A 25,052-nucleotide genomic window follows, 5' to 3' on the forward strand; every position below is an offset into this window, starting at 1 on the left:
GATGACTGGGTGTGGTTATCCACAAAAAACATAAGACTCAAAATACCGTCCCTTAAATTGGGTCCACGTTTATTGGTCCATTTAGGGTCACCGCCGTCATTAACCCAGTAGCGTACCGATTGGAGCTCCCTACGGTGTATAAGATACACAACGTGTTCCACAGGTCTCTTCTAAAGAAGGTGGTGGGTTCTGTGGACGCGGCGCCTATGCCACCTCCAGTCTTGGTGGATGGTAATTTGGAGTTTGAAGTCTCCAAGGTGGTTGACTCACGTGTAGTGCGTCGCACTTTACAGTACTTGGTACACTGGCATGGTTATGGGCCTGAGGAGGGGTCCTGGGTACCAGCCTCGGATATTCAGGCGGATCAGCTGGTCAGGTTTTTTCATTGTCACCATCCAGACAAGCCGGGTCCTATAAGCCGTGAGGGCCCTGGGGTCCCTCGTAGAAGGCTTGGTACTGTCATGTCGGACGCTGTTCAGACCAGGTCGTTCGACAGACAGCGGTAATTCCGCTTTTGACCACTATTTGCTCATTGGCGTCGGCTAGATTTTGTCTAGCTGTTCCGGGGTTAATTTACCTAATCCTCGGATTGGAAGCTGGGCCATGCTCATTGCCTTTAAATAGTTCTCCTGATCATTGGGCGTCGCCGATTATAGCTTCTGTCTAGTGCGTTGTTATCTCGGTCCGGAGTGGAGAGCTGGTTGTTGGAGATTCGTTGCTGGTGGTGTATTTTCCTTAGTCTTATTACTCCTTCCTATATTTGTGAGCCAGCGCTCACAGTCAGTGCGGGAAGCAGACGGCCAGGGACCTGACGGACATCAGAAAGTGATTATGTACTGTTTTTTTTTTACATTTACAATGGTAACCAGGTTAAACATCGGGTTACTAAGCGCGGCCCTGCGCTTAGTAACCCGATGTTTACCCTGGTTACCCGGGGACTTCGGCATCGTTGGTCGCTGGAGAGCTGTCTGTGTGACAGCTCTCCAGCGACCACACAGCGACGCTGCAGCGATCGGCATCGTTGTCGATATCGCTGCAGCGTCGCTAAATGTGACGGTACCTTAACTGTAACAATGACAGCAGATGTGTTTAAAAGACAGCTCATCGAGCTTGTTATGGACTGTGTACCATTATCATTATTTGCACCACCAGCTTTTACAGCTCTTAATGGGGAAATGGCCTGCAAACTTGGTGTTTCTCTGGAAAGAGAAAGTATTAGAAAATTAGTGATTGAAGAAGCCCTTAACCAAAAAGGAAGATCTTAAAAAGACTCTCCAGAGACGCTTTGTGTCTCTTAAAATGGATGTCTGCACACGTCACTGAGTGAACTATTTTGCTATCAAGGTTCGATATGTTTGTGACAACAAAAAATTGTTACTAAGACGCTGACATAAAAAGATACTAAAGCTCATCACAGCAGTCAGTTTGTCCAGACCTTAGTGGAAAAAATTCTGTAAGATAATAAACTAAAAAAAGAACAGGTTCTTGCTATTGTAACTGATAATGCTGCAAACATAAGTAAAATTAAACTGATGAATGGGAATAATGAAGGTGAACAGCAGCTAGAAGAACATGTCACATTCAGTATGTTGGAGATGGAAGGCCACAGTCCTGTTCCCATAATGGAGGAACAAACAGATATTACTACAGAACAGCAAAATGATTCTTTACAATTAGATGAGCTTGTTGAAGCTGCTTCACACCTCTTTCCTATTCATCACATGCGCTGTGTTGTGCACACACTGCAGCTGGCAATAAGATAGGTCTGCAAGAGGGACATGCTGGAACTCTGATTAGCAAAGTGAGAAAATTGGCTATTGCTGCCAGAACCCCTGAAATGGATTCCATCTTGAAGAGATGGGCTGGAAAAGGGGCAATTGTGGATCAAGCCACTCGGTGGGGCAGCACCTATTTAATGATTGAGCGATTGCTTGAGCTGAAACCCTTCCTTGTAGATATGGTGAACCCTCAGGTAACACTACATGATTCAATGGACACAGGTGACTGATTTAAAGGAATTGCTCCATCACCCATTTACAGTGACTAAAAAGTTACAAGCTGAGAATTTAACTCGTCATTTTTATAAAGGAGTGGATGAACTGGTTATTTTGCCTGTCCCAAAGAGGAGGTGTAATCGCAGATGGCATTGCTGCTTCAATGAAATGGAGAGAGACACTGCTATTAGAAAATAAAATTCTTCTGCAAGCTGTTTGTGGACCCGAGTCATCGTATATTGCTGGATGATCAACAGCTTACTAAAGGAAAATAAGCTGTGATTGAGGTAGCAGTTAGGATGAGTGGGCTACAGGACAGCCAAGAGCAAGAGGACTCGGGTCCTGCCAGTGCTGCTCCTGCCGTTCCTTCATCCTCATCAGATTTCTAAAAGTATTTGGATGACATGGAGCAGGCAAAGCGTTGCTGCAGGGAAAAATGTTCCACTCCCATAGAAAACAGTTTGACCATATTTCAGCAAATTTTTCAATTGCTCTCAAAGAAGTAGAAGAGTTCAATCGTTCATCAAAACTGACTGTGCACGAGGCAATTCCTTTATACCCTGAAATTGTTTGAGATGTTGCCCATGTGGTTACTGCTTTGCCACCAACCCTAGTTAGTGTAGAGAGGTTGTTCTCTAACCTTAAAATATTTAGGTCAGATTTGAGGTCATCTATGAAGGAGGATCTGATGGAAGCGATACTATGTCTCAGAACAAATTCATAGACTGCACAAATGTTATTCAGTACGTTCTTGTTGAAAACTGTTTTTTTTCCACTTACTGCATAGTGTATAATAAATTGTAAATATGCTAAAGTTTTGTTGTTCTAAAGTTGTATTCCAATAAATATATTTTATATTCTATCTAAATGGCTTGATTATTGTATCATAATATGATTAAAAGCCTGATGTTATCATTTTACTACAGTAAATTTATCACTTAAACCTAAACATGAGCCATGTATGAGGGCGTTTGAGTCGTGGAGTCGGTGTCATGGAAATTGAGGAGTCGGAGGTTTGGCTTAGGCCGGCGTCACACTAGCGAGTTTTACAGACGTATAAGCGCAGAAAATACGTCCAGAAAATACGCATTGCACACGGCCCAATGATTCTCTGTGGCGCAGCTCCTATCTGCCGTATATTACGTATCCTTATTATACGGTCTTGTACAGCCGTAGAAAATCGCAGCATGCTGCGTTTGTCAGCGTATTGCACAAAAAATCTGCCAATGAAAGTCTATGGGGGCGAGAAAATTACGGATTACACACGGACCATGCGTGTGACTTGCGAGAAATACGCACCGGTGTTCTATAGAAAAGCCAGCAATTCAGTGCAGTGTACAGTAAAATCACACTGACAGAATAGAATAGAATAGGTAGAATAAATGTGTACACATAGAATAGAATAGGTATATATATATATATATGTCAGTGAGACACATATATATATATTTAATTCAGCGCTAGATAGCAGAAAAGCCAGTAATTCAATTGCCGGCTTTTCCTATCTCCTTCACAAACCCAACAGGATATGAGACATAGATTACATACAGTAAACCATCTCATATCCCTTCTTTTATTACATATTCCTCTTTACTAATGTATGAAGTGTCTCTGTGTAAAATTTGGGGGCTCTAGCTATTAAATTAAAGGGTTAAATCCCGGAAAAAATTGGCGTGGGCTCCCGTGGGCAATTTTCTCCGCCAGAGTGGGAAAGCCAGTGACTGAGGGCAGCTATTAATAGCCTAGAGAGGGACCATGGTTATAGGACCCCCCTGGCTAAAAACATCTGCCCCCAGCCACCCCAGAAAAGGCACATCTGTAAGATGCGCCTATTCTGGCACATAGCCTCTCTCTTCCCACTCCCGTGAAGCGGTGGGATATAGGGTAATGAAGGGTTAATGTCACCTTGCTATTGTAAGGTGACATTAAGCCAGGTTAATAATGGAGAGGCGTCAATTATGACACCTATCCATTATTAATCCAATAGTATGAAATGGTTAATAAAACACACACACATTATTAAAAAGTATTTTAATGAAATAAAGACACATGGTGTTTTAATATTTTATTATACTCTTAATTCACCTGAAGACCCTTGTCACCTGAAATAAAGTTAAAAAACAAACAAACAACAATATTCCATACCTTCCATCGTTCAGTCTTGTCCCATGCTGTAAATCCATCTGAAGGGGTTAAATCATTTTACACCCAGGAGCTCTGCTAATGCAGCTGTGCTCCTGTCTGTAAAACTTTGTGAATGAATGGAATGCAGGGGAATGTCCTGTAGTTACCTCGAGTCGCAGTGATGCGCCCCCTGCTGGATGAACTCTCTAGGCTATTAATATCTGCCCTGCACAAAATTTGCGGAATGCATTATAAACTATGATAAATGATGGGATACATGTGTATGCGTTTTTTAAGAGTTTTTATCGCGTTTTTATAGCCATTCAGCCATTTATAGACATGCAGCTCTGGGAACTTGAACAGAAAGTTTTCGAGCACGCTGAAGTCACTTGTTTAGAACACGAGCATGCTCAGATAACACCTCATCCCAGCACGTTTGCTCATCACTATTTTCAGTAGATGCATAAATGATGATCACTAATAACTGTATTAAAAAAAAATACAAATATGACATAGAATGAAATGACGAGAACCATTGGATTCTGAAGTTGAATTGGTTTATTGTGATATGATGCAAATTATATGGGATGAATATGAGCTAATGCTATGGCATATGTCTTTGTCTTTCTGTAATGAGTAGAGCTCTGTACATAGACACAATAAATTCCTCTGATTCCATTATAAGTGTCTGCACAGAGATTATGATATTTGGTACACAAACTATTTGCCAGAAAATAGTATTTGTTCTACAATAAAATATTATTAGAATATGAGGCCTCATCAGTGGTGTAGCTATTGGGGGGCGGCACTACCAGGGGGACCCCATAGCGACCGTCACTCTTAATCATGTCAGCAGACTTTGTAAGTCAGTATTTTTAAACCCTGTGGTAAAGCAGGAAGCCATGTTTTCTTCTCTCTACAAGTCTCTATTCTGTACACCGGAGGATGTTTTAACACTAGTGTTGAGCATTCCGATACTGCAAGTATCGGGTATCGGCCGATACTTGCGGGTATCGGAATTCCGATACCGAGATCCGATACTTTCGTGGTATCGGGTATCGGTATCGAAACAACATTAATGTGTAAAAGAAAGAATTAAAATAAAAAATATTGCTATACTCACCTCTCCGACGCAGCCTGGACCTTCCCGAGGGAACCGGCAGCGTTCTTTGCTTAAAATGCGCGCGTTTACTGCCTTCCGTGACGTCACGGCTTGTGATTGGTCGCGTGCCGCCCATGTGGCCGCGACGCGACCAATCACAGCAAGCCGTGACGTAATTTTCAGGTCCTGAATGCCTAATTCTAGGCATTCAGGATTTGAAAATTCCGTTACGGCTTGTGATTGGTCGCGTCGCGGTCACATTGGCGACGCGACCAATCACAAGCCGTGATGTCACGGGAGGCAGGAAACGCGCGCATTTTAACCCTAGAATGCGTGACCATAGAAATCTACACTATTACCTACCTGGGGCCTTTGAGGCCTGTTTTCAAATAACATGGAATAACTCAAAAAAATTTTTTTTTTCAAAGTTATTTGAAAGTAAGCATGCATTCCCACTAGCTCTGGGGTCCGCCTAGATGGGATTTCGTAATGGATCTGACCTCCTGGTGACCCCGGCTAAGGCTGGTAGAACGCGTACCTGGGGCCTCGCAGGCCTGTCAGGTTACTTTTTTATTATTTTCTGTAAAACTACTTTAGTTACAATTTTGAAACTCTAGGTATTCCTCAGCTATATAGTTGTTAGTAATTTCCAGTTGTTTGTATATTTTTATGTTATAGGCATTTCGTATAGCAACGCTTTTTTTGTGACTACCCCATATTCACGTACCTGGGGCCTTTTAGGCCTGTGTGCAAATAACATGGAATAACTCAAATAAAAATACTTTTCAAAGTTTATTTTAAATTTGCAAAGTAAGGATGCATTCCCACTAGCGCTGGGGTCCACCAGGAGGGGATCCGTAATGGATCTGACCTCCTGGTGACCTCAGCTAAGGCTGGTGGAATCCTGGCATTCCATCAGCCTTAGCTGGAGTTACCAGGAGGTCAGATCCATTATGGATCCCATTCTGGTGAACCCCAGCGCTACTTGGAACATAGCCTAAGATGTGTATAATTCCCAAAAAAAATTATGTACATAGAACAACAAAAATGTAACTAAACGGGCACGCCCAATATATTCACTCAGTACAATTTTTTATGATGGATACATTTTTTCTTATAAAAAGTTTTTACATAAAGTCTGTAGCAAACTTGGTGCAGGAATATTTATTTTCCACTTTACATATTCCCCCGACAATTCTTGCATATTATTTTTTCTTCAGAATGTTCCCTGCATACATTTTGTCCGCAAGTAGAACAGAAACGCTCCGATTTTCTTTCTTTCTTTGCTGGACAAATATAGCAGCGCTTTCTTTTTTTTTCTCTTTGCTCTGGCTGTTCCTGAAAGCATATTCCACATCGGATCATTGCCTCTGTAATTTGCCTTGATAAGCATTTTGTGCTGCTTCTCTCTAGCATAGTAGGCATCAAAAGTTCATAACAAAGTTCTGTCAAAAATATACGTCTATTGTCCTTCCTGTTGGCATGGAATTCTGGATTAGTTTGACAATAAACAATATAGCTATTGAGGGATGACACATCAAGGATATTGGAAAAAAGGGCAACAGGCCAACATTTAGTCTGCCTTTTACACGAATATTCAGTAATCATTTCGTCCATCTTGTCGACACCTCCTTTTGTCTTATTATAATGAAGTATAATTTCAGGTTTTTGTTTCCTGTCATTGGTGTCAATACTTTCATCGTGATGCATTGTGCTCAGTAATATCACAGATTTTTCTTTCTTGGCTTTATAGGACACCATTGTTGCCTCATTGCAGAAACCGAATACACTCTCGTAGATTGGTCGCTGTGCATTGTGCTTCATTATTGGTGGAATTTTGCGGCGGTTTGGTCTCATTGTACCAACAAGTGTTAGTTGTTTCTGAAGCAAAAAATTGGCCAGTTCTAAATTAGTAAAATAATTATCCATAGTGATATTTTTTCCAGAATGGAAAATTGGTAAAGCTAGTGTTTTCACTATGTTGGAACATAGATCTTTCTGGACTGGAGCGTCAGCTTCTTTTCCACAGTAAATCATGCCATTCATCCCATAATAAGTTGCTGAATCGCACATCCAGAAATTTTTTATGCCGTATTTAGCTGGCTTACTGGGCATATATTGGATAAATTTGCAACGTCCCCTAAAGGCAAGAAGTTGTTCGTCCACTGTCACATATTCGCTAGAATTGTAAAGTTTGTAACAGTTCTTGATAAAAAGATTCCATATATAGCTAATAGGCGCTAATTTATCGGTTGCCAACCTCACAGGCCAAGTTCTCTTTTCATCAAAATGAATGCATCTCCGAATAGCCTCAAATCTATCTACGGACATAGTGGCTTTGTAATGTGGATCTGCAAATGGGTTCAGAAATAACTCTCTGATTGGCACATCATATGATTTAGTCGACCCTGCCAGAAGAGTAAGGCCAATATAGGCATATAGTTCCTCTTTAGTTAAATTTTTCCAAGTTTTTTTTTTTTCCGAAGCAATACGTTTACCTTCCACATTCGTACACAAAACTACCTCATCTGCAATATCATCTGAAACAAATTTACTGAAAACATCTTTTTTGGACATGAATTGGGAAATTCGGACAGCTCCTTGAGGAACTCTAATAATGTTATGTGATGGGGTGCGTGCATGAGCCACAGCAGTACTGTTCCAAAAAACATTTGTTTTAGATGTTCTACTTGCACATTCTTCTGAATCCATTACTTCTTCATCATCTGAGGAATCGCTGGACGATGAAGTTGATACATTAGCTGGTGGAATATACTCTTCATTCGACAAAGAAATGTCACTGTCTTCATCACTATTGAAAATAATCGCCTCAATTTCTTGGACAGTCGATCCCCTTGATGTAGACTGTGCCATTGTAATCTTAGATGTGAGTAAACTAAAATGAAAAGTAAAAAATAAAGATTACAATCAGGCTTGTGCACTATACACTGTGTGTGCTAAGACTTTGTTAGTGTTTGTGTGCTTAGGGTAAAGTACAGCCCCCCTACTCTTACCTTCAACAGATCACTTTCTTGTAAGTGCAGTAGAAGCCTCTGGTTTTGGAGCTTTCTTTGGTCTGTAACAAAGAACCTTTCGTTCTTTGTTACAGACCAAAGAAAGCTGACTTCTTCCTCCAAAGTCTCTCCAGCAACTAGGATTTAGGACTAAAGGACCTGTACTGACATCATAATCACGTTACTTTGTGAGGGGAAACTCCCTTCCAGGATCACATTACCATGTCAGGCAGAATCCACACTCTTCCCAGCAACAGCCATCGACCAATAGTCATAAAGACTGAGTCATAAGTTCTTCCCCAACAACAGTACAGACAAAAAGACTGAGGAGTACATGTAAACCAAAGCAGGCCTCAAAGGCCCCAGGTACGTGAATCTGGGGTAGTCACAAAAAAAGCGTTGCTATACGAGAAGCCTATAACATAAAAATATATGAACAACTGGATATTACTAACAACTATATACCTGAGGATTACCTTGAGTTTCAAAATTCTAACTAATGTAGTTTTACAGATAATAGAAAACAAGTAACGTAGCAGGCCTGCGAGGCCCCAGGTACGCGTTCTAGGGTTAAAATTACGTCACGGCTTGTGATTGGTTGCGTGCCGCCCATGTGACCGCGACGCGACCAATCACAGCAAGCCGTGACGTAATTTTCAGGTCCTGAATGCAGAATTAGGCATTCAGGACCTGAAATTACGTCACGGCTTGCTGTGATTGGTCGCGTCGCGGTCATATGGGCGGCACGCAACCAATCACAAGCCGTGATGTAATTTTAAAATGCGCGCGTTTCCTGCCTCCCGTGATGTCACGGCTTGTGATTGGTCGCGTCGCCCATGTGACCGCGACGCGACCAATCACAAGCCGTAACGTAATTTTCAAATCCTGAATGCCTAGAATTAGGCATTCAGGACCTTAAAATTACGTCACGGCTTGCTGTGATTGGTCGCGTCGCGGCCACATGGGCGGCACGACGACCAATCACAAGCCGTGACGTCACGGAAGGCAGTAAACGCGCGCATTTTAAGCAAAGAACGCTGCCAGTTCCCTCGGTAAGGTCCAGGCTGCGTCGGAGAGGTGAGTATAGCAATATTTTTTATTTTAATTCTTTCTTTTACACATTAATATGGATCCCAGGGCCTGAAGGAGAGTTTCCTCTCCTTCAGACCCTGGGAACCATCAGGGATACCGTCCGATACTTGAGTCCCATTGACTTGTATTGGTATCGGGTATCGGTATCGGATTAGATCCGATACTTTGCCGGTATCGGCCGATACTTTCCGATACCGATACTTTCAAGTATCGGACGGTATCGCTCAACACTATTTAACACTACAGCCTACAGAAGAGCATGTCAACGTCTCAGCCCAGGCAGCGCATTGATGTGACTGCGCCCCTCTGCCTGCAGTGGGATGCTAACTGTGTGTGTGGGTTTTTTGCCTGTGAGGACTGATATTCTGCAGGATGGGGCTGTATATAGGTGAGAGAAGTGATGTGCTGCAGGATGGGTCTGTTTGTAGCTGAGGAGTGATGTACTGCAAGATAGAAGATGGAAGTCATATATTACAGGATAGGCTTGTATGTACAGGACAGGTGTTACGCACGTGGTTGTGGAACGGGGTTCGGGGAGAGCCTAGAGGGGTGTAACTAAGTGACCACCTGGTTCTTCACTAGAGCCCCTGATGGTGTCATTAGACTTGAACCCACGTGGATGCCAGGTGCTACTCCGAGATAGACCCCAGAGAAGCAGCAGATGACCCCCAAAGGGGCAGGGAAACAGGACCGGCCAGGAATCGGTTAACAGGAGTACAGGTCGCTGGTTAGACAGAACAGGTTCCATATCGGATGGCACGGCTGGTAGAACAGGTTCAGTTTCAGGAACGGACAGGATAGGTTCAGGAACAAAGGGCGGACTCTTGTGCAGGTTCAGACTGGACAGGTGAGGATAGCGGTATAGGTGCGGACAAGGCGGATCACGCTCAGAACTTGATAGAGGCAGAACGGGCTCAGGAACAAGTTACCGTGGAATGGGCAGGATAAAGATCAAACAGGACGGACAGGGTTAGGTAGACAGGACGGACAGATTCAGGGAGGGAGCAAATGCTGAACACGCCAGCATCCCTGCTGAGAGGAGGAAAGGGACTCGTGCAGGGGCGCCAGCGCTGTTCTACCAACAGGAGTGATGTACTGCAGGATTGGGCTACATAGAAGGAGAGGAGTGATATGCAGCTGCGTATAAATCAATGTATTAGACATAAAGGAGGGCCTCATACAAATTCTGTTCAAATTATCATGTATTGATATTCCTAGACTCAAAAGCTATGCATTTTTGAGGGTTATATACCAAGAAAATGTACTCCAGACCATGGTAGTCTATGGGTGAGCAATATAATACTGATAAGGGTATGTGCACACCTTGAGTAAAATGTATGCACCATTTCTGCATCTCTTGGCAGAAAATACACAGCTTCAAAAAGCATGTTTTTGGAACATTTTTGCCTGCATTTTTGATTGATTGGACAATGGTGAAAAACATAGGGCAAAACACAGAGAATTGACAGGCAGATTATTTTCTGCATCAAACCTGCAAGTCAAAAATACTCAACGTGTGCATGACACTCCAGGTTTCTCACTCACTTTGCTGCCATCAGGTTTTACTAAAAATCCGCAACGTTTGCCACAGTTTACATTTTTAAGAAGTTTTTTATGGTTATATAATGACAAAATGGACTCCAGAACATGAAATAGTCTATGGGTGAGCAATATAATACCGATAAATTTTGAACCAGTTTTTGAGGCTTTTAGAGCAACGAAATGTACCCAAGAAGATGCAATAGCCTTTTGGAGGCTTTTATACCAATGAAATGGACTCCAGACCAATGAATAGTCTATGGGTGAGCAATATAATACAAAATATAATGCAAAATTTTAAAAAAGTTTTTTGAGGGTTTCTCCCAAGAAATGTACCAAAGAAAGCATAATACTGTATGGCTAACATATGTAACCCAGCAAAATTGTTACATTTTTGGGGGAATCTTATATATCACAAAAATGTACCCCAGAAATGTGAAGAAACAAGCTAAATTTTCATACTCTTTTCTTTCTCCTGTTAAAAACCACTAGCTGACTCTCACTAACACATAATATCAGGGGAGAGAAGGATTCAGTCTGTTACATTTCTAAAGGTACCGTGACATTTAGCGACGCTGCAGCTATCTAGACGATGCCGATCGCTGCAGCGTCCCTGGGTGGTCGCTGGAGAGCTGTCACACAGACAGCTCTCCAGCAACCAACGATGCCGAAGTCCCCGGGTAACCAGGGTAAACATCGGGTTACTAAGCGCAGGGCCGCACTTAGTAACCCTATGTTTACCCTGGTTACCAGTGCAAATGTAAAAAAAAACAAACACTACATACTTACATTCCGGTGTCTGTCGGGTCCCCCGGCGTTCTGCTTCCCTGCACTGTAAGCGCCGGCCCTAAAGCAGAGCGGTGACGTCACCGCTGTGCCCTGCTTTACGGCCAGCCGGCACTGACACAGTGCAGGGAAGCAGAACGCCGGGGGACGCGACAGACATCGGAATGTGAGTATGTAGTGTTTGGTTTTTTTTTACATTTACACTGGTAACCAGGGTAAATATCGGGTTACTAAGCGCGGCCCTGCGCTTAGTAACCCGATGTTTACCCTGGTTACCAGTGAAGACATCGCTGAATCCGCGTCACACACAACGATTCAGCGATGTCTGCGGGAGATCCAGCGACGAAATAAGGTGCTGGCCTTCTAGCTCCGACCAACGATGTCACAGCAGGATCCTGATCGCTGCTGCGTGTCAAACACAACGATATCGCTATCCAGGACGCTGCAACGTCACGGATCGCTAGCGATATCGTTGTTAAGTTGTTCAGTGTGAAGGTACCTTAAGGCTGAACCTTTTGTTTGGGACACAGATAAGCTGCTGCTAGAAGACTGGCAGAGGTTCTCATACAGGGCACAGGTGGCTGTCTAACCTGTATGGCCAGCTTTATGTCTGTAGTTGTAGCTCAACGGTTCCCTCTATGTCAAAGCCTTGATTCCTACTGTTTTCCCTTAGAGAAGGAAATTTACCAATTACATTACATGTATGATGCTTGTTGACGTATTGAAAAGTACTGAGAGTAGGTTGTACAATAGAGGGTCTTACGTAAATACTAAAAATGGCTTGTACATTTCAGCACTTTGTCTTGTCTTACTTTAAACCCTGCGGATTTATACCCTGAAATACATGGACTTGTTATGTATCCAAAATTTGTTGCTTTGATGATTGGTGGTTGTGTTTTTTCGGGGTCTTTTCTTAAGTATTTTTAGCTTTTTATAATATTGTTAAATATTAACTATTTTATTATGGTTATATACTGACCAATTGTCACTTTTTCATAATTGTCCAATTGTATTTATTGGAACATAAATATTATTAGGATTCTGCACGTGATTCTCTATTTGGAGATATGGTTCCTAGGTAGTTCCCCCCCCCCTTCCCTCCCTTTCCCATTTTGTCCCCCCTTCACTGTCCTTCCCCTCCCACCCCCCCACCCCCTCCCCTTTTCCCACCCTCCCCCCAGCTTTCCTTTGTTTCCCTTTCACTAATTTTACTAGTCCAGCTGCATGGGTTAATATTTTATTATGGCAGCATAATGTCATTTTATTATATGCATCTTTACCAATTTATTTATTCAATCCATTTGTTTTTAGAGCACCTATCTAGCTTGGCACGTCCATCCTGGCTTTTCAGTTTTAATTCATAGGGTATGTGTTCATCCCAGTATCTATATAGCAATTTTAATATATGCACCTCCTTATTCAATAAATTTTCTCATTCACATTTTGAGCACTCTTTCCTGTATTCCTTCGCAACTCGCACTCAATGTGGCACACTACTCACTGCAGTATCCATGGCTGGTGGCATGTAATTTACTCGTTTACCATTGCTTAGTATCTCAGCAACTAATTTCCAACACTTTCCTTATCAGGCACCAGAGAGAAGGTGTGCATGCGTGGATCATATAGTCACCTTGCATTTCCTAGAGCGCTCTATACTGGACCTGCGCACACTATTGAGCACGGCACAGAGAGCGCTGCCTGCGAAGTGCTTTTGTATGGATGACGATGATGACCGCATGCGTCGTACATTCTACTCATGGTACGCTGACACTCATAAGCCCCACATGCACAGTCACAGCACGGTGGGTGTGGGATGCATGCGTTCCATTTGCGGGCCACTGACTTCATCTTTCCCCAATGGTAGCTTAGATACGGCATAGCCAATAGGAAATTACTTAATGGTAACCTAGATACGGCTTAGCCAATAGGAAATCACTTACGTCACAGCTTTCTCCAGTCCTCGCACGTCTATTGGTGGTTACTCATTTAAATAACCGCACCTTTCATCCCTTGGGCACGCCCCCGGAAGAAGCTAAGGGCGAAACGCGCGTCAGGGCAACAGGGGAACGCCGAACTACCCAGTATTATATGATTCACAGCCTCCATAGACCCACGTGTTATAGCGGTAAGATAACAGGCATTTTTGGGATCAGCGCTTGTATGTTAATGCAATGTAACATGTATTCCCTGGGTGGGCACTGCAAAATGATTAATTTATAATTGCATGCACCAAGCAGATCTGGCAACATTTTGTGCCTTACAGCACTTACTAAATCACGACAACTTGGATTTTCCTTTCTTGCTATATCGTGGTGGCATATATTTCTTAAATAAGGATTTAGGGTATTGTTCTGGCTCCCTAGGTATCTTTTTGTATTATATGTTCCATACCTGTTTTTCTTTTTAATCTTTGGCAATAAAACTGTAATTTTATTGGTATCCTATGGTTCTCTTCATTGGACTCAGGGGTTAATTCAACTGAGTTTCCTAATTGTTGTTTCATGTGCTAGGACGTGCCATATAGTAATTTGGGCCATTTTGTTGAATTATCATATGTTTTACTGTTGTTTATGACAGATTGTCCGCATATTGGATCTAAAGGCCAGGGAAAGTGCCTGGCAATCTAAGGCTATGGATATATTTTCAAAAAGTACACCCGCTGTTTCGCAAGATGCTTCATTTGAGATGAAGTACCTTATGCATAAATATAGGAACGCTTTGCAGTAAAAAACTAAATTATGGTGGAACCGTTCTTCATTACAAAATTATTTGGATAAAAAAATTATTCCTAGAGGCCTTAGAATCCAACTTTACCCCACATATGACCTGGGTGAACAGGAACTTACTAAAAGATGGATCTCAGTAGCCTCTAAGTGTTCATTTGAATTTATGGACTTTGACAGAAGTGGATAAGGAACTAGAGGAGGTGTATAAGCGGCTGTCTAAGGATATGCCCAATGAACAATTTGTAAAGTGGTCTAAGGATTTGGAAACTGATGTCAATGCATTGGAAGAAAGAATTAGCCAGGACAAACTCAAGAAATTCCAACGTGATGTGGGCGATTACGATGCGGATAAGGTGTTTAGATGGCAACAAAAGAAAACAGATTTCTTGACTAAATCCAAATCTAGAAGGAATTCAGAAATTTCAAGTGCATCTGGTGTTGAAAGTAATACCTCTACCAGCGTTGTTGAGTCCACTCGGGACTTTCATCTCAGAAGTGGAAATGGGAGGAAGAAATTCCCAGAGATGTTCAATGAGGCACAGAGGGGTAGAAAGAAGGATAATCAATATCAGGTAGTTAATCTCTCCAATCATATGCTCCTGTACAAATAAAAGTTTTGCAAAAAGGGCTAACTTTTTCTCCCTCACACCACCTAGATGCGTTCACATCAGTGAAAGATGTTCCCCTGTTTGCCAGAAAATTGATTTATAAAAAAATTAATTCCAAAAATTCCGACTATGACCTTTCACTCAGCTCTGAGGATAGAGAAACCCTCGACAATTTGATTGCCTTGGAGGAGGAAAACAACTTGGCAGAGGTTAGTACTATTCCTCAAAAATTTTTTGCTAAATCTAAAATGTTTCCACCGCTTAGTTTGTGCCCAGCGGTAGATATTTTTACGAGACTAGTGTCACGTGATATTGAAAATCTAGCTAGAACTCAAAAAAGTGTCACAAATGTAACCAAAATTGAAGGTCAGGCTATAGAAGAACTTAAAAGTTGGCGGGATGTTGTATACAAACCAGCCGATAAGGGTGGGAACCTTGTCATATGGCCTAAGGAGCAGTATGAAAGACAAGCTTACAAATTACTTAATGATACAACCTGCTACAAGAGACTTACTTTTAATCCCGTGTCTTCCTTTCAGAAACTTCTATTGGACATTATAAAAAAAGCTTTCGTACAAGGAATTGTGTCAAAAAAACTGGTGGACAACGTCCGGCAGAATCACCCCAAACTCCCTACTTTCTACTTGGTTCCTAAGCTCCATAAGAATGCCTTGGACCCACCCGGTCGCCCGATAGTCTCAGGTAATGATGGACCGTGTGAATTGATTGCAAACATCGTGGACTGCTTTTTGAAACCCATAGTCATAAATCTACCTTCGTACATCAAGGACACCACGTCGGCCCTACAAAGACTTGATCAGCTGTACCTGGATGAGAGCATGATCATTGTCACGGCCGACGTGGAATCACTCTATACTTCCATCCGTCATCGGGACGGTTTAAGGGCAGTTAAACGATTCCTCACTTCAAGTTCTTTAGATGGTCCCTTAGTGGAACTTATTTTGACCTTTTTGGAATTTTTATTAACCCATAATGCCTTCATTTTTAACACTCACATGTACTTACAATTGCAGGGCAATGCGATGGGGGCTTCATGCGCCCCATCGTATGCCTGTCTGTTTTTAGGGGCTTGGGAAATGGACATCTTTCACAATGACCTCGTCCAGGGAATGACTAATGTCCATAACTGGATGAGGTACATTGACGATGTCCTTTACATATGGGATGGTACACTTGAGAAATTGGATATACTGATGAGACAACTGAATGATAACAATTTAAATATAAAGCTTACTTTCAAATCGGGTAGAGAAATGGATTTCTTAGACATCAAGATGAGTGTAGGTACAGATGGACGAATTGATACCAATATATTTAGGAAACCCACATCCACAAATTCTTTTTTATCTGCAGACTCATCTCATCCACCATCTACTATTCGTGGGATACCCATTGGCTAGTTCCTACGAGCTAAACGTATTTGCTCAAGTGAGGAAAACTTTAATATACAGGCTATTGACCTCACAAGTAGATTTCTCGACAGAGGCTATAGCAAAAGAACCATCAAGAGAGGGTATCAAAGGGCTGTAAAAGCAGCAAGAGACCAACTTATATGGTACCTGCATATCTACAAAAAGGGATGACAACAACCAGGTACGATTCATTTCTACATTCAACAAGGAATGGAAAGGTCTAAAGGAAATCATTTATAAACATTGGGAAGTATTACTGGTAGACCCGGTTCTACGTGGCATATTACCAACACAACCGTCAATTGTGGCCAGAAGATCGGCTAATTTAAAAGATTTATTAGTCCATAGTCACTATGAATCCATTAGAACTATAACTAACTATGCCAATCAGAAAGGATTGCCAGGCTTCTTTCCCTGCGGTCTCTGTAAAAGGTGCTATAACCATGCTAAATCTACTACTTTTACTGTTATGATCCCAATGGCAGAGGATCTCTGATATTCCGGCAAGATAGCAAAAACATAAATACTGCTCTAGGGAGGTGGAAACTGGGCTAACCGCATACCTGATCCTAACACAAACAACTAGAAGCAGCCGGTGAACGTGCCTACGTTGGTTCTAGACGTCTCGAGCCAGCCGGAGAACTGTCTACCCCTAGAGGGAAAATAAGACCTCACTTGCCTCCAGAGAAATTGAACCCCAAAGATATAGAAAGCCCCCAACAAATAATAACGGTGAGGCAAGAAGAAAACACAAACGTAGAGATGAACTAGATTTCAGCAAAGTGAGGCCCACTAGTCTAGATAGGCAGAAAATAGATAGTGGACTATGCGGTCAGCAGAAAACCCTACAAAAACATCCACGCTGAACATTCAAGAACCCCCACACCGACTGAAGGTGCGGGGGGAGAACATCAGCACCCTTAGAGCTTCCAGCGAGCCAGAAAATCAAATATAAGCAAGCTGGACAAAAACACTGAAAAATGCAAACGATCCAAATTGTTCAAAACAGACTTAGCTTTTCTTGCATGAGACAGACTGAAAGGAATTCGGAGGAGACCATATAGGTCTGGATACAACGATGCCAGGCAAGAGACTGAGTCCAGAGGAGACTTAAATAGGGAACACCCGCTGCTTAACGACACAGCTGGAGCTCAGGCCTGCAACAAGACATGCCTAACACAATACCGTTAGTGACCACCAGAGGGAGCCCAGAAACACAGTTAACAACAGTAACCCCCCCCTTGAGGAGGGGTCACCGAACCCTCACCAAGACCCCCAGGGCGATCAGGATGAGCAGCATGAAAGGCATGAACCAAATAAGCCGCATGAACATCAGAGGCGACAACCCAGGAATTATCCTCCTGACCATAGCCTTTCCACTTAACTAAATACTGGAGCTTCCGTCTAGAGATACGAGAATCCAGAATCTTCTCCACCACATACTCCAACTCGCCCTCAACCAAAACCGGGGCAGGAGGCTCAACAGCAGGAACCACAGGCACCACGTACCGCCGCAACAAGGACCTATGGAACACATTATGAATAGCAAATGACGCTGGGAGGTCCAAGCGAAAAGACACCGGGTTAAGGATTTCCAAAATCTTATAAGGACCAATAAAGCGAGGCTTGAACTTAGGAGAGGAGACTTTCAAAGGAACATGCCGAGAAGACAACCAAACCAAATCCCCAACACGAAGTCGGGGACCCACACCGCGGCGGCGGTTGGCAAAACGCTGGGCCTTGTCTTGTGCCAATCTCAAATTGTCCACCACATGGTTCCAAATCCGCTGCAACCTATCCACCACAGAATCAACCCCAGGACAGTCAGAAGGTTCAACCTGGCCCGAGGAGAAACGAGGATGAAAACCAGAGTTGCAGAAAAAGGGTGAAACCAAAGTGGCAGAACTAGCCCGATTATTAAGGGCAAACTCGGCCAGTGGCAAAAAGGTAACCCAGTCGTCCTGATCAGCAGAAACAAAACATCTCAAATAAGTCTCCAACGTCTGATTAGTTCGCTCGGTCTGGCCATTAGTCTGAGGATGAAAAGCCGACGAAAAAGACAAATCAATACCCATCTTAGCACAAAAGGATCGCCAGAATCTGGACACAAACTGGGATCCTCTGTCAGACACAATATTCTCAGGGATGCCGTGCAAACGAACCGCATTCTGAAAGAACAAAGGGACCAAATCAGAGGAGGAAGGCAACTTAGGCAAGGGCACCAAATGGACCATTTTAGAAAAACGATCGCACACCACCCAGATGACAGACATCTTCCGAGATACCGGAAGATCCAAAATGAAATCCATGGAAATGTGCGTCCAAGGCCTCTTTGGGATAGGCAAGGGCAAAAGCAACCCGCTGGCATGAGAACAGCAAGGCTTAGCCCGAGCACAAATCCCACAGGACTGCACAAAAGAACGCACATCCCGCGACAAGGAAGGCCACCAAAAGGACCTAGCCACCAAATCTCTGGTACCGAAAATCCCAGGATGTCCCGCCAACACCGAAGAATGAACCTCAGAAATAACTCTGCTGGTCCATCTATCAGGGACAAACAATCTCTCTGGTGGGCAACGATCAGGCCTATCAGCCTGAAATTTCTGCAGCACTCGTCGCAAATCTGGGGAAATGGCAGACAAAATCACTCCCTCTCTGAGAATACCAGCCGGCTCAGAGACTTCCGGAGAGTCAGGCACAAAACTCCTAGAAAGTGCATCAGCCTTCACGTTCTTCGAGCCAGGCAGGTACGAGGCCACAAAGTCAAAATGGGAGAAAAACAACGACCAACGAGCCTGTCTAGGATTCAGGCGCTTGGCAGACTCGAGGTAGATCAGATTTTTATGATCAGTCAAGACCACCACGCGATGTCTAGCTCCCTCGAGCCAATGTCGCCACTCCTCAAATGCCCACTTCATAGCCAACAACTCCCGATTACCAACATCGTAGTTCCGCTCAGCAGGCGAAAATTTCCTTGAAAAGAAGGCGCATGGCTTCATCACGGAGCCATCAGAACTTTTTTGCGACAAAACAGCCCCTGCACCAATCTCAGAAGCATCAACTTCAACCTGGAAGGGAAGAGAGACATCCGGCTGGCACAAGACTGGCGCTGAAGTAAACCGACGCTTCAGCTCCTGAAAGGCCTCCACGGCCGCAGGAGACCAATTAGCAACATCAGAACCCTTCTTGGTCATATCCGTCAAAGGTTTAACCACGCTGGAAAAATTAGCGATAAAACGATGGTAATAATTAGCAAAGCCCAAGAACTTCTGCAGGCTCTTAACAAACGTGGGCTGAGTCCAGTCATGAATGGCACGGACCTTGACTGGGTCCATCTCCACAGTAGAAGGGGAAAAAATAAAACCCAAAAAAGAAACCTTCTGTACCCCAAAGATACATTTTGAGCCCTTCACAAATAGAGCATTCTCCCGCAGAACCTGAAACACCATCCTGACCTGGTTCACATGGAACTCCCAATCATCAGAAAAAAACAAAATATCATCCAGATAAATAATCATGAATTTATCCAGATATTTCCGGAAGATGTCATGCATGAAGGACTGAAACACAGAAGGGGCATTAGATAATCCGAAAGGCATCACCAGGTACTCAAAATGACCCTCGGGCGTATTAAATACCGTTTTCCATTCATCTCCCTGCTTTATGCGCACAAGGTTATACGCACCACGAAGATCTATCTTGGTAAACCAACTGGATCCCTTAATCCGAGCAAACAAATCAGACAACAATGGCAAAGGATGCTGAAATTTAACCGTGATCTTATTCAGAAGACGATAATCTATACAAGGTCTCAAAGACCCGTCTTTCTTGCCCACAAAAAAGAATCCTGCACCAAGAGGGGACGAGGATGGGCGAATATGTCCCTTCTCCAAAGACTCCTTTATATAACTCCGCATCGCGGCATGCTCTGGCACAGATAAATTAAAGAGTCGTCCCTTAGGAAACTTACTACCAGGAATCAAATCTATAGCACAATCACAGTCCCTATGAGGAGGAAGGGCACTGGACCTGGTCTCATTAAATACATCCTGAAAGTCTGACAAAAACTCAGGGATCTCAGAAGGAGTAGAAGAAGCAATAGACACCAATGGAGAATCGCCATGAATCCCCTGACACCCCCAACTAGACACAGTCATAGCTTTCCAATCTAAAACTGGATTATGGGCCTGTAACCATGGCAGACCCAAAACGACAACATCATGCATTTTATGCAGTACCAGAAAACGAATCACCTCCTGGTGTACAGGAGTCATGCACATGGTCACTTGCGTCCAATACTGAGGTTTATTCTCTGCCAATGGCGTAGAATCAATTCCTCTAAGAGGAATAGGATTTTCCAAAGGCTCCAGGACAAAACCGCAGCTTGGCAAACGACAAATCCATCAGACTTAAAGCAGCACCAGAATCCACAAAAGCCATAACTGGGTAAGAAGATAATGAACAAATTAAAGTCACAGACAAAATAAACTTAGGTTGAAAAGTACCAATGGCGACAGGATTAACTTCTTTTTTTAAACGTTTAGAGCATGCTGAGATAACATGTGTTGAATCACCACAGTAGAAACACAACCCATTTTGACGTCTATGATTTTGTCGCTCGGCTCTGGTCAAAATTCTGTCACATTGCATAGAATCAGGTGACCGTTCAGACAGCACCGCCAAAGGATTAACAAATTTGCGCTCCCGCAAACGTCGATCAATTTGAATGGCCAGAGCCATAGAATCATTCAGACCTGTAGGGATAGGAAACCCCACCATCACATCTTTAATGGCTTCAGAAAGACCATTTCTGAAATTTGCGGCCAGTGCACACTCATTCCATTGAGTAAGCACGGACCATTTCCGAAATTTTTGGCAATATACCTCAGCTTCGTCCTGACCCTGAGAGATAGCCAGCAACATTTTTTCAGCCTGATTTTCAAGATTAGGCTCCTCATAAAGCAAACCAAGCACCAGGAAAAACGCATCAACATTCACCAATGCAGGATCTCCTGGCGCCAGAGAGAAGGCCCAATCTTGAGGGTCACCGCGCAAGAAGGAAATAACAATCTTAACTTGCTGAGCGGAACCACCAGAGGAACGAGGTTTCAGAGACAGAAACAATTTACAATTATTCCTAAAATTCAGGAACTTAGATCTATCTCCAAAAAACGGCTCAGGAATAGGTATTTTTGGTTCAGACATAGGGCTATGGATAACAAAATCCTGAATGCTTTGCACCCTAGCAGCAAGCTGATCCACACTAGAAGTCAGAGTCTGGACATTCATATCTGCAGCAGAGTTTCAGCCACTCAGAGAAAAAGGGGATGGAAGAAGCTAGGCAAACTGCAGCAAAAAAACCCCAAAAAACTCAGAACTTCTTTTTAATCCCGCTTCTGCGATGCATTAAACATTTTCTTTTGGGCCTGGCATTCTGTTATGATCCCAATGGCAGAGGATCTCTGATATTCCAGCAAGATAGCAAAAACATAAATACTGCTCTAGGGAGGTGGAAACTGGGCTAACCGCATACCTGATCCTAACACAAACAACTAGAAGCAGCCGGTGAACGTGCCTACGTTGGTTCTAGACGTCTCGAGCCAGCCGGAGAACTGTCTACCCCTAGAGGGAAAATAAGACTTCACTTGCCTCCAGAGAAATTGAACCCCAAAGATATAGAAAGCCCCCAACAAATAATAACGGTGAGGCAAGAAGAAAACACAAACGTAGAGATGAACTAGATTTCAGCAAAGTGAGGCCCACTAGTCTAGATAGGCAGAAAATAGATAGTGGACTATGCGGTCAGCAGAAAACCCTACAAAAACATCCACGCTGAACATTCAAGAACCCCCACACCGACTGACGGTGCAGGGGGAGAACATCAGCACCCTTAGAGCTTCCAGCGAGCCAGAAAATCAAATATAAGCAAGCTGGACAAAAACACTGAAAAATGCAAACGATCCAAATTGTTCAAAACAGACTTAGCTTTTCTTGCATGAGACAGACTGAAAGGAATCCGAAGGAGACCATATAGGTCTGGATACAACGATGCCAGGCAAGAGACTGAGTCCAGAGGAGACTTAAATAGGGAACACCCGCTGCTTAACGACACAGCTGGAGCTCAGGCCTGCAACAAGACATGCCTAACACAATACCGTTAGTGACCACCAGAGGGAGCCCAGAAACACAGTTCACAACATTTTACGAACTGGAATGGACCTTGCAGCTACAACATTCGAAAACACCTTAAATGTGCGTCAGCTGGAGTGATCTACCATACCACCAGTCCCTGTGGGAAGGTCTATAATGGCCTGACCACAAGGGAATTAAAGGTAAGAAACCGCGAACACATTAGGCATATTGAGAAAGCGAACTCCAGTGAAGAGGACTCTTCACTCAAAAGTCTCCCTAGGCATTTTAAATGCCAACATGAATGTAATGCGAGGGGCCTAATGATAAAAGCAATTGACCAGGTTACTCTTGGACCCCGAGGTGGGGACCTATCTAAGGTCTTAGCCAAAGTAGAGAGCAAGTGGATCTATCGGCTGGGCACCATGAGCCCGGGAGGCCTAAATGAGAGTTTGGGTTTCGCAGCGTTTCTGTAGATATGCTGGCCCTTATGATATACACAATTTCTTTGAGGCATCTTTTTTAAGGGATGGGTTCTTTTATTAGTTCTTAGTTGTTTAAGCATATTGTATAGCTATTGGTATATTAATTTTATATTCTTTCTCCTTTTTTGTTTGAAGATTAATTACTTTCTGTTTATCTTGCGGTTTTGGAATGGGTGATTTCATGGACGTGTGTGGAGGAGCTATGGCATCTGTGGCCGAACTTCCTTGAAGAAATTTATAGTATTTTTAGCTTTTTATAATATTGTTAAATATTAACTATTTTATTATGGTTATATACTGACCAATTGTAACTTTTTCATAATTGTCCAATTGTATTTATTGGAACATAAATATTATTAGGATTCTGCACATGATTCTCTATTTGGAGATATGGTTCCTAGGTAGTTTCCTGTTATGATCCGGTGACTTTGGAGCCGCATGAACTTTCTCTGGAGTAGGTGGAAACTGTACTGACTGCAAAACCTGAACTAACACCGCAACTAGAAGTAGCCGTGGGGTGTGCCTAACAAACCCTAGACACCTCGACACAGCCGGAGGACTAAATACCCCTATAAATGGAAATAGGAATACTACCTTGCCTCAGAGCAGAACCCCAAAGGATAGGCAGCCCCCCACGAATATTGACTGTGAGTAGGAGAGGAAAGACACACGCAGGCAGAAAACAGGATTCAGCAAAAGAGGCCACTCTAGCTAAATAGGGAAAGATAGGACAGAATACTAAGCGGTCAGTATTAAAACCCTTCCAAAAATATCCACAGCAGATAATACAAAAAGTTCCACAATCTAACTAAAGACATGGAATGTATATCTGCCACTCCAGAGAATCCAACAAGACTGAGAAAATACTGACACAATCTAAGCTGGACAAAAAAACACTGAATAGCACAGAATTATTAAGCACACAGCATGTGTGCCACAGAAACAAAAACCAGACACTTATCTTTGCTGATTTGGCAGAAGGCAGAAGGAACCAAACCAGGACCAAAACCTCCCAACAACCATGGACAACTGGCAAGGACTAATGAATCCTGCACGCCTAAATACCCCAGTCAGAACTGCAATCAGCAGATACAACTGACCAGGACTGCAACTCAGGGACAACTGCATTACCACCTACAACCACCGGAGGGAGCCCAAAAGCAGAATTCACAACAGTACCCCCCCCTTGAGGAGGGGTCACCGAACCCTCACCAGAGCCCCCAGGACGATCAGGACGAGCCAGATGAAAAGCATTAACCAAATCAGCAGCATAGACATCAGAGGCAAAAACCCAAGAATTATCCTCCTGGCCATAACCCTTCCATTTGACAAGATACTGAAGCCTCCGCCTCGAAAAATGAGAATCCAAAATCTTCTCAACCACATACTCCAACTCCCCATCAACCAACACAGGGGCCGGAGGATCAACAGAGGGAACAACGGGTACCACATATTTCCGCAATAAAGATCTATGGAAGACATTATGGATAGCAAAAGAGGCCGGAAGCGCCAATCGAAAAGACACCGGATTAATAATCCCAGAAATCCTATAAGGACCAATAAACCGAGGTTTAAACTTAGGAGAAGAAACCTTCATAGGAACATGACGGGAAGACAACCAGACCAGATCCCCAACCTGAAGCCGGGAACCAACACACCGACGACGGTTAGCAAAACGTTGAGCCTCCTCCTGAGACAACACCAAATTGTCCACCACATGAGCCCAAATCTGCTGCAACCTGTCAACCACCGAATCCACACCAGGACAGTCAGAAGGCTCAACCTGCCCAGAAGAAAAACGAGGATGAAAACCAAAATTACAAAAAAAAGGCGAAACCAAAGTAGCCGAGCTAGCCTGATTATTAAGGGCAAACTCGGCCAATGGCAAAAAGGCCACCCAATCATCCTGATCAGCAGACACAAAGCATCTCAAATAAGTCTCCAAGGTCTGATTAGTTCGCTCAGTTTGGCCATTTGTCTGAGGATGAAATGCAGAGGAAAAAGATAAATCAATGCCCAG

This window comes from Ranitomeya variabilis, chromosome 3, assembly GCF_051348905.1.
Source record: "Ranitomeya variabilis isolate aRanVar5 chromosome 3, aRanVar5.hap1, whole genome shotgun sequence".
Classification (NCBI taxonomy): Eukaryota; Metazoa; Chordata; class Amphibia; order Anura; family Dendrobatidae; genus Ranitomeya; species Ranitomeya variabilis.